The sequence below is a fragment of the Pseudorasbora parva genome, chromosome 12 (genome assembly GCF_024679245.1).
Source record: "Pseudorasbora parva isolate DD20220531a chromosome 12, ASM2467924v1, whole genome shotgun sequence".
NCBI lineage: Eukaryota > Metazoa > Chordata > Actinopteri > Cypriniformes > Gobionidae > Pseudorasbora > Pseudorasbora parva.
Window position 1 is genome coordinate 47,218,866 of NC_090183.1, and position 11,187 is coordinate 47,230,052.

General features: G+C 45.2%; 1 long non-coding RNA gene across 1 annotated transcript in view; it reads left to right on the plus strand.

The window, feature by feature from the left end:
* The window catches only part of LOC137093742 (uncharacterized), a 76,376-nt gene extending 66,024 nt beyond the window's left edge, over positions 1-10,352 (plus strand). Inside the window, exons 2-3 of the long non-coding RNA XR_010908556.1 lie at positions 9,696-9,757; positions 10,326-10,352. This is a non-coding gene — a long non-coding RNA (uncharacterized lncRNA). The remainder of the gene's footprint in view (positions 1-9,695; positions 9,758-10,325) is intronic.
* Positions 10,353-11,187: the final 835 nt, after the last annotated feature.

Here is an 11,187-nt window from a genome sequence, read left to right on the forward strand (position 1 = left end):
GGCAACCTCAAAAAAAATCGACACAACATAACACAACTTTTAAATGTCAAATATAACAGCAAACGTTAACATCACCGACTAACCCCTGTCACTGACTAACCCCTGTCACAGACTAACCCCTGTCACTGACTAACCCCTGTCACCGACTAACCCCTGTCACAGACTAACCCCTGTCACTGACTAACCCCTGTCACCTACTAACCCCTGTCACTGACTAACCCCTGTCACTGACTAACCCCCTGTCACTGACTAAACCCTGTCACTGACTAAACCCTGTCACTGACTAACCCCTGTCACTGACTAACCCCTGTCACTGACTAACCCCTGTCACCGACTAACCCCTGTCACCGACTAAACCCTGTCACTGACTAACCCCTGTCACTGATTAACCCCTGTCACCGACTAAACCCTGTCACTGACTAACCCCTGTCACCGACTAAACCCTGTCACTGACTAACCCCTGTCACCGACTAAACCCTGTCACTGACTAACCCCTGTCACTGACTAACCCCTGTCACTGACTAACCCCTGTCACTGATTAACCCCTGTCACCGACTAAACCCTGTCACTGACTAACCCCTGTCACCGACTAAACCCTGTCACTGACTAACCCCTGTCACTGACTAACCCCTGTCACCGACTAACCCCTGTCACAGACTAACCCCTGTCACTGACTAACCCCTGTCACTGACTAACCCCTGTCACCTACTAACCCTGTCACTGACTAAACCCTGTTACTGACTAACCCTTGTCACAGACTAACCCGTCACCGACAAACCCCTGTGACCGACTAACCCCTGGGACCGACTAACCCCTGTCACTGACTAACCCCTGTCACTGACTAACCCCTGTCACTGACTAACCCCTGTCACCGACTAACCCCTGTCACCGACTAACCCCTGTCACTGACTAACCCCTGTCACCTGTCACTGACTAACCCCTGTCACCGACTAAGCCCTGTCACCGACTAACCCCTGTCACCAACTAACCCCTGTCACAGTCTAACACCTGTCACTGACTAACCCCTGTCACAGACTAACCCCTGTCACTGACTAACCCCTGTCACAGTCTAACCCCTGTCACTGACTAACCCCTGTCACTGACTAACCCCTGTCACAGTCTAACCCCTGTCACAGTCTAACCCCTGTCACAGTCTAACCCCTGTCACTGACTAACCCCTGTCACAGTCTAACCCCTGTCACTGACTAACCCCTGTCACAGTCTAACCCCTGTCACAGACTAACCCCTGTCACAGACTAACCCCTGTCACAGACTAACCCCTGTCACAGTCTAACCCCTGTCACAGTCTAACCCCTGTCACAGACTAACCCCTGTCACAGACTAACCCCTGTCACAGACTAGCCCCTGTCACAGACTAACCCCTGTCACTGACTAACCCCTGTCACAGTCTAACCCCTGTCACAGTCTATCCCCTGTCACAGACTAACCCCTGTCACAGACTAACCCCTGTCACAGTCTAACCCGTGTCACAGACTAACCCCTGTCACAGACTAACCCCTGTCACAGACTAACCCCATGAGTCATGAAAGGATGGTCAGCAGGCCCTGCAGCGAGCCCTGGGGTACTCCAGTGTGGACAGAGGTTGTGTGTGAGAAAGTGTGTGACACTCCTCAGTGAGGGCAAGTCTTAATGAACGGTGCTGTTTAAAACTAAGCTGTGGTCAGTCAGTATAATCCTCTGGTAATTCCAAAGGCTGGTATGAACGACGAGATGTTTCAGTGTTCATTTGTTTGCAGAACGAGACTCTGTGTGCGCAGTAAAAGCAGTCTCTGAGGGGCGAGGGTTAAAGGGACCAACCTGGCGCTTCCTTTCCATGTGTTTGGGTTTCTGTTGATTGTATCAGCAGTTTATGTTAAGCTAAAAGAGAAGGAAGTCAGAGTAAACCTTACCATCACACAGCTGTTTAAAGTTTACCTGCTGTGGATAAACTTACACACACACACACACACACACACACACACACACACACACACACACACACACACATTTGTTTTTGTGACACATGGGGACATTCTATAGGCGTAATGTTTTTTATACTGTACAAACCGTATTTTCTATCCCCTTACACTGCCTCTAAACCTACACACACACACACACACACACACACACACACACACACACACACACACACACACATACACACACACACACACACACACACACACACACACACACACACACAGTGTGCCCCTAAACCTATCCCTACCCACTAACATTCTGCATTTTTACTTTCTAAAAAAACCTCATCCTGTATGATTTATAAGCATTTTGACATGGCCAATGTCCTCATATTTCACCCTCTCCTTGTAATACCTGTGTAATACCCATGTCATTATACACATTTGTGTATAACACACACACACACACACACACACACACACACACACACACACACACACAGTTAGTGGATCTTGTGGAAATTGGCAGGATTAGGTGATCCTGGGAAGAAACTTTCCATGGCTCTCCAAAGCCAGAGAATGTCATGGGAATTGTCTCTAAACACAAATGCTGACCCCCTCTTGACACACACACACACACACACACACACACACACACACACACACACACACACACACACACACACACACACTCACTCATATCACCACGGCATGAACTTACTGCATTAACATAAATAGAATGAGGACTGAGAACAACAGAATACAACAAAAGAGAAACACACACAGAGAGAGAGAGAGAGAGAGAGAGAGAGAGAGAGAGAGAGAGTGTGTGTGTGTGTGTGTGTGTGTGTGTGTGTGTGTGTGTGTGTGTGTGTGTGTGTGTGTGTGTGTGTGTGTGTGAGCCTGTTTATGTGGTTTATGAGGACACAAATTTGTATAACTACATGGGTATTACACTGGTATTACTCTATAAATGTGGTTTATGAGGACATATCAAATGTCCCCATAATTCAAATGGCCTTAAAAACATACTAAATGATGTTATTTTGAGAAAGTAAAAATGCAGCATGTTTCCTGTGATGGGTAGGTTTAGGGGCAGGGGCAGTGTAAGGGGATAGAAAATACGGTTTGTACAGTATAAAAACCATTACGCCTATGGAGAGTCCCTGTAAACCACATAGACCAACATGTGTGTGTGTGTGTGTGTGTGTGTGTGTGTGTGAGAGAGAGAGAGAGAGAGAGAGAGAGAGAGAGAGAGAGAGAGAGAGAGAGTGGAAGTGTAGAGTACAGCGCCATCTACAGGATGCTTCAGCTTTATGCACAGATCAGACTTCATTAGCTGAAGCTGCACTAAACCCGCTTTGTTGTGATTGTTGCGCTGCTATGACATTAATATCTGACCGTTTATAAAAATCTTCTCTTATAAATTAGCGTATTGTGGTATAATCCCGTACCATCAGAGTTCTGTTCTGAGTATCAGATTATCAGTGTGTGTGTGTGTGTGTTTGTGTTCCCTGTATAACTCATGATAAAACACAGCCATGCCTGCTTTTACTGGAGTAATTCATCTGGGATTCTCTGAGCTGCTCCTGATCATCCAGAATTTGGGTCCGAACCCATTTAATGAAGAAGAGAGATTTTGGGTCCGAACCCATTTAATGAAGAACAGAGAGTTTGGGTCCGAACCCATTTAATGAAGAGCAGAGAGTTTGGGTCCGAACCCATTTAATGAAGAAGAGAGAGTTTGGATCCGAACCCATTTAATGAAGAAGAGAGAGTTTGGGTGCGAACCCATTTAATGAAGAGCAGAGAGTTTGGGTCCAAACCCATTTAATGAAGTACAGAGAGTTTGGGTCCGAACCCATTTAATGAAGAGCAGAGAGTTTGGGTCCGAACCCATTTAATGAAGAAGAGAGAGTTTGGGTGCGAACCCATTTAATGAAGAGCAGAGAGTTTGGGTCCAAACCCATTTAATGAAGAGCAGAGAGTTTGGGTCCGAACCCATTTAATGAAGAGCAGAGAGTTTGAGTCCGAACCCATGTAATGAAGAACAGAGAGTTTGGGTCCGAACCCATTTAATGAAGAGCAGAGAGTTTGGGTCCAAACCCATGTAATGAAGAACAGAGAGTTTGGGTCCGAACCCATTCAATGAAGAAGAGAGAGTTTGGGTCCGAACCCATGTAATGAAGAACAGAGAGTTTGGGTCCGAACCCATTTAATGAAGAGCAGAGAGTTTGAGTCTGAACCCATTTAATGAAGTACGGGGAGTTTGGGTCCGAACCCATTTAATGAAGAAGAGAGAGTTTGGGTCCAAACCCATTTAATGAAGAGCAGAGAGTTTGGGTTTTGCCCTCAGTGGTTCTCTAGAAATGACCAAAGGACTTGTGTCACTGTGGGGACCTAAATTGAGGTCCCCATGGGTACAAAAGCTAATAAATCATACAGAATGAGTTATTTTGAAAATGTAAAAATGCAGAAAGTTTCCTGTGATGGGTAGGTTTAGGGGCAGGGGCAGTGTAGGGTGATAGAATATATGGTTTGTACAGCATAAAAACCATTACGCCTGTGGTGAGTCCCCAGAAAGATAGCGCACCAGACGTGTGTGTGTGTGTGTGTGTGTGTGTGTGTGTGAGAGAGAGAGAGAGAGAGAGAGAGAGAGAGAGAGAGAGAGAGAGAGAGAGAGAGAGAGAGAGAGAGAGAGAGAGAGAGAGGGCCTGCTGCAGTTGTCCTGTTTGGAAGTGGACGTGTTGTGAAACTAAAGTTGTCAGAGCAGAACGGAGCGGTCATTACAGTCGCCATGTGCTTCAGATCTGCGTCTCTGACACCAAATCAATGCAGCTTTTCCACCTTATCAATTAATGCACATGTAATTACAGCCGAGAACAATCGGCTCCGAAAGCCTCTGAGGGTCGGCTGACACACACACACACACACACACACACACACACACACACCTGCAGCACCTGATCCAGAGCGGGACGAGAGGTCTCGTGTTTATCAGCGCTCGGGACGAGACTTTGGGCGCGAGCCAAGAGGCAAATGCACGACCCGTGAGAGCGCAGGAATAGAAACAGCTGGGGAAACCTATTAGAGAACACAGTGTGTGTGTGTGTGTGTGTGTGTGTGTGTGTGTGTGTGTGTGTGTGTGTGTGTGTGTGTGTGTGTGTGTGTGCGTGTGCGTGCTGCGGGAGCAGATGGGCCGAGCACCACGATCATTGGTGCATTACCTGCGTGCCTGTTTACAAACAACAACAAAGCAGCCGCACTAATAACCTGCAATCAAACATGACAATTAATATGAGCTGTTAATGTGAGCCCGGGGCTCGGCTCACCTGCGCGTGTGTGACCCCAGACCAGCTACTGCTCCTGAACACTTAAAGATTGTGGCACACACACACACACACACACACACACACACACACACACACACACATACACATGTTTGTTTTTGTGGCATATGGGGACATTCCATAGGCGTAATGGTTTTTATACTGTACAAACCGTATTTTCTATCCCCTTACGCTGCCACTAAACTTACCCATCACACACACACACACACACACACACACACACACACACACACACACACACACACACACACACACACACACACTGCCCCTAAACCTACCCATCACAGGAAACGTTCTGCATTTTTACTTTCTAAAAAAAACTCATCATGTATGATTTATAAGCCTTTTGAAAAATGGGGACATGGGTAATGTCCTCATATTTCACCCTCTCCTGTAATACCTGTGTCATACCCATGGCATTATACACATTTGTGTCCTCATATGTCACAAAAACATGGCCACACACACACACACACGGTCTCTCTCTCTTTCTCTCTAATAATCAGGCCATGTGTAAAATGAGATTTTGTAGACCAGATGAATCTACTGACCCGTCCTGACACAGACACACACACTTGACCTTTGACCCTGACACACTACAGTCACCCATGAGTGACACTTGCTGGCCAGAACAAGCAGTGACCCTAAAATGACCTCAAGTCACCCTAATATCACACACTCACGCCCCGGACACAGAGAGAAACTTCTCATGGCCGAGCAAACTCACATCGACATCTACTGAGAATCTCTGACACTGTGTGTGTGTGTGTGTGTGTGTAGGGTTGTCACAATATCAGATTTTTCACACCATGGTTATCATGGCCAAAAGAATGCACAATAATGATTCATTTTGATATCTATGGAAACCTTGAAAAAAGTGTTTAATCAAATTCATCTTTGCTTTATTTTGTTTAGCTTTCTTTTTCTCCGTCAGTGAATCCCATCATTGCATACAACAATTACAACAACTTTCTCTGGCTTTTCTTTGGCTGCTGAGTTATTTTATTATTTTATTATTAGCATTATAACTGAGCTTTAAAACACAACTCATGACTTAACCTGCGCCCACAAATCCAAGAAATGGCTACCCACGCTAAAATACATATTTCATGAAGCCTTTGGACTTTAGACGTTGTAGACTCATCTGAAAGAAAACATTTGGCAGCTTATTGTCATATTGTCAGAATTATTTAAATCAATGATAAAATTATTGTATTTATGGGGGAAAAAAATTGACCATGCAATGGGATTTTATTTAGACAAGGCTGAAATGCTAACCCCTTTTTAGCTTAGCAGGACATCAAAATACAATTTATGAGAATAACAGCATATTTTACAATAACTTCCTTCTGTGAACTGATGTGGCTTCTTATTTCAAAATAGGAACGATACTTATAATATTTTATAGTGTTCTATACAGCAATAAGACTATGGCTATGGACATTATCCTTATGAAAATAACCAAGATGGCTTCAAGGACACAGATTAACCATATACTTTCACAACGGTGTGTTAATTCTCTTCATGATTAATCAGTCAAAACATCTTTATATTTCTATTTCTTATGCATCTGTTGATTATTATTTTTGGTTAGGGCTGCACAACTCATGCCTTTACTTGCATTGCTCACATTCATTTAGGATTGTAAGAGAGTAGGATTGGCTCGGACCTTTCAGGTTGTTCTTCTGCAGCGTGAAGGCGAGAGAGAGAGCATCTGCCTTCACATTCTTGGAACCAGGACGACAGGAGATAGAGAAATTAAACCTTGTGAAGAAGAGTGCCCAACGGGCTTGGCTAGGGTTGAGTCGCTTGGCATCTCTCAAGTACTCAAGGTTCTTATGGTCAGTAAGTACCATAAATGGATGTTGTGACCCCTTCGACCAATGCCTCCACTCTTCCAGGGCCAGCTTGATGGCAAGCAGCTCCCTGTTCCCAATGTCGTAGTTAACCTCTGCCGGGTTGAACTTCCGGGAGAAGAAGGCACATGAATGGAGTTGACTGGGTGGTGCTCCAGTTGTGGACACATCGACTTCCACAATGAACGGCTTGGTGGGATCTGGATGAACTAGGAGGGGAGCGGTGGTGAAGGCTTCCTTAAGGTCGCAGGCCGCGGGGGTCAAGGACAGAAACTTGGGCTTACTGGACTGGAGATGATACTGTAGTTCTGGATGAATCTTCAATTGAAATTGGCAAAACCTAGGAATCTCTGGGGTTCTTTGATGGTTGAGGGAGTTGGCCAGGTCTTGATGGCTTCCACCTTCCCCTCGTCCACCCGGATGCTACTGCGGTCAATGTTATAACCAAGGAACTGCACTCAGGACTTGTGTAAGGAACACTTCTCGGCTTTGAGATACAGATGGAACTCCCTCAGGCGTTGCAGGACCTCTGCAACGTGGTGGCGATGGTCGGCCAGGTTCCAGGAGTAAATCAGGATGTCATGAATGTATACAAAAATGGACTTGTGGAGGAACTCCCAGAGCACCTCATGGATGAAGTCCTGGAATACGGAGGGGGGCGTTGGCCAGGCCATAGGGCATTACCAAGTACTCGTAGTGGCTGGTGTGCGTAACAAAGGCGGTCTTCCACTCGTCCCCCTCACGTATCCGGATGAGGTTGTACGAGCTGCGGAGGTCCAACTTGGTGAAGACAGTGGCACCACGGAGATGTTCCAGCGCGGTTGGGACGAGAGGAAGAGGATAACGGAACTTAATAGTGATCTTGTCTAAAGCCCGGTAGTCAATTCAGGGTCGCAAGCCTCCGTCCTTCTTGGCCATGAAGAAGAAGCTAGATGCAGCAGGGGATGTGGAAGTTCGGATGTAGCCGTGTTCGAGTGCTTCCTGGATGTACTCTTTCATGGCCTTCTCCTCTGGCAGGGAGAGGGGATAAATCTTCCCCTTGGGCACTGGCTCACCCAGAAGCAGATCGATGGCGCAGTCCCATAGCCGGTGTGGAGGCAACTTGGAGGCGCGGTGAGGGCAGAATATGTCACTAAAGGAGGCGTAGCAAGATGGAATCTCCACTGACCACTGTTTGATGGGACTCTCAATAGAAGTTGCACAAACAGGAATCTTTCTGGAACGAGACATGGAAGGGACAGGAAAAGCAGAGAAGCAGCTGGTGAAGCAGCTATCGCCCAACTTTAGGATCTCACCGGACTTCCAAGAGATGATGGGGTTATGCTGCTCCAGCCATGGGTGTCCTAGAATTACGTCAGCGGTGGATTCCTCCAGAACCAGTATATGTATCAGATCAACTCAAAGGAGGCCGTCTTGTAGTTCAACGGGACCGGCAATGGAGTGAACCTGCCTTTGGCTTAATGGTCTACCTGTTATGGATTCTACTTGGTAGATTGACGGGGTGTAAGTTGTCTTGAGCTTGAGCTGACGGCAGAGGGCGCCTGAGATGAAGCTCCCAGCGGAACCAGAGTCAAGAAGGGCAGAGACTGGCAAGGAGACATCGGCAGTAATGAGGTTCACAAAAGTGGTTAACGGTTGATTCTTGTAGTGAGATGGTTAGACCACACTCACCAGAGGACGAGGACGGCGTGTAGGACACTTGGCGATGTAGTGATTTGGAGATCCACAATATAAACATAAACCTTGCCCTAGCCGTCTCTACCGTTCGGCTGGTCTTTTGTACTGCTGGTGATTGGGGTGATGATGAGCTGCAGGTGTGTGTGGTTAATACTATTGTGTGAGAGCGTGCGCTGTGATTTGGAGATGTGGGAGCCTGGGGTGTCTGTGACAATAGGCAGGTAGGCAATCTTTCATTGCTAAATGTCTAAATAAATCTAAATGTTGTACAACACAAGGATGTTTTTATGCTCTATAATATTTAACATAATATGATATAGTAGTAATGTGATGAATGAACATGATGAATATGAGATTATTGAGACCAGAGTTTACTGTGGAATAATACTAGATTAATGTGCTCAGTAATGTACTTTGTTATGTATATTGTTATTATGTTATATTGTAAATAATATAGAAACAATCTTTGATTGTCCCTTGTGGAGGGTCTTTGTCTAACCAGGTGTGAAACACATCCATATTCATGATCATCCACGCCTCCCTGCAAACAGTCTTTGGGACTCAAAACTTGTCTTATGTTTAAATCAATATATTGCTTTATGTGGGCAGGATGATTTTCACATTGTTTTAAAAGCAAAAATTCTAGCCTATAAGACCCAGTTCTCAAAAGTCTTGTGAGCAAATATTCAGTATGGCTTTTATGGCCTTATTTCAGTGACTAAAACACATAAACACATAAAGGTCTTTTTTTTTTCAAACTCCAAACTTTAACATACATGCTGCTGACATATTTCTGTAGCAGAGTTTGTGCTGACTACAGTGTAAGGGATGGATCAGGTAAGCCAACAGACTTAGAGGAAGTCACTGAGTCACCACCTCTTTGTCCTTTGCAGGTATGGATGAATAAAGAACGTCAGTGCAAAGAAGAAGATGATTATGGTGAAGATGTTAAAGGGTGAGTATCCACAAGGCATGTAAGCAGTTAGGTAAGTCCATACACCAGGCAGAGAGTAATGGGATCTACATCTATTGTACTTTGGGATGTAAAACAATACTGACTCTGAATTATTTAGGCGCAATAATATCATATGTGTGCTATTCATATTGCGGTAATCGTCAATATCATCAATACCAGTATATATTGATATATCTTGTTTTGAAAATCATGATTATCCTTAATACCAGTAAATCATGACAACCCTAGTGTGTAGCTGCAGTAAATCAGCTCTAGGTGAGCACATGGGTCATGCATTAATCAGCAGGTGTGTGTGACTGAGTGATTGTGTGTGTGTGTGTGTGTGTGTGAGAGAGAGAGAGAGAGAGAGAGAGAGAGAGAGAGAGAGAGAGAGAGAGAGAGAGAGAGAGAGAGAGAGAGTGTGTGTGTGTATCAGCTCTAGGTGAGCACATGGATCATGCATTAATCAGTAGGTGTGTGTGTGTAACTGTGCCATTATCTGTCTTGTCAGAACTAAACCGATATGAAACACAGCACTTTGTGTCACAAATTTTTACATTCAACTTAGATGAGAAAAACAGAGCCATCTGCCCAGCTGTGACCTGCGGCGACCCCTGCTGCTCTCATCCCTTCATATGAGAGAGAGAGAGAGAGAGAGAGAGAGAGAGAGAGAGAGAGAGAGAGAGAGAGAGAGAGAGAGTCTGAGCATCCGCATCAGGCCATTCCTGAGGATTCCAGCGCAGTTTGGACTCCTGTCCTGATGTAGACGGCACACTTTAACTCTCTCTCACATACACTCGCTCTCATCACTGCCTTTCATTGCAAATCCAGTTTGGCAGCATATGTGCCCTGTGTCGCCATGCCGACAGATTCAGCATCGCCATGGGAGCAGCATCTTCTCTCATCCCTCTAATGGACGTTTCGTTACAAACGTCTGCTGCTACCTGCCCATATTCACCCTCATAAATACTCCACACATTCCCCACAGCGTGCCTTTAATGAAGCCATTTACAGCCTGTGACGAGAGAGAGAGAGAGAGAGAGAGAGAGAGAGAGAGAGAGAGAGAGAGAGAGAGAGAGAGAGACGCTCTCAGTCCCAGTGTGTGTTTAATGCATGGACAGACCTGCACCTGTCAGCATCATCTCTCTTTCTCTCTCTCATCTCTTAGAGAATATTTTTAAAGGCTTTGGTTTGAAATGTTCAAAAATAGCCTTCATTTTCAGGTTTAAATATGTTAAGTCTCAAAGTGAGCGTTGTACTTTCTCCAATTTTTTAATTGGCCAAGCAAAGTTAACAGTTTGGAAAGCGTATACAATTGAAAATGAAGATAAAATAATTAATGTAGTAAAGCTGTTTAAAGCCTTGGTGGAATCTAGAGTTAAAATAGAGTATGAGTTTTATAAAATGAATAATGATATGTTCAATATTAA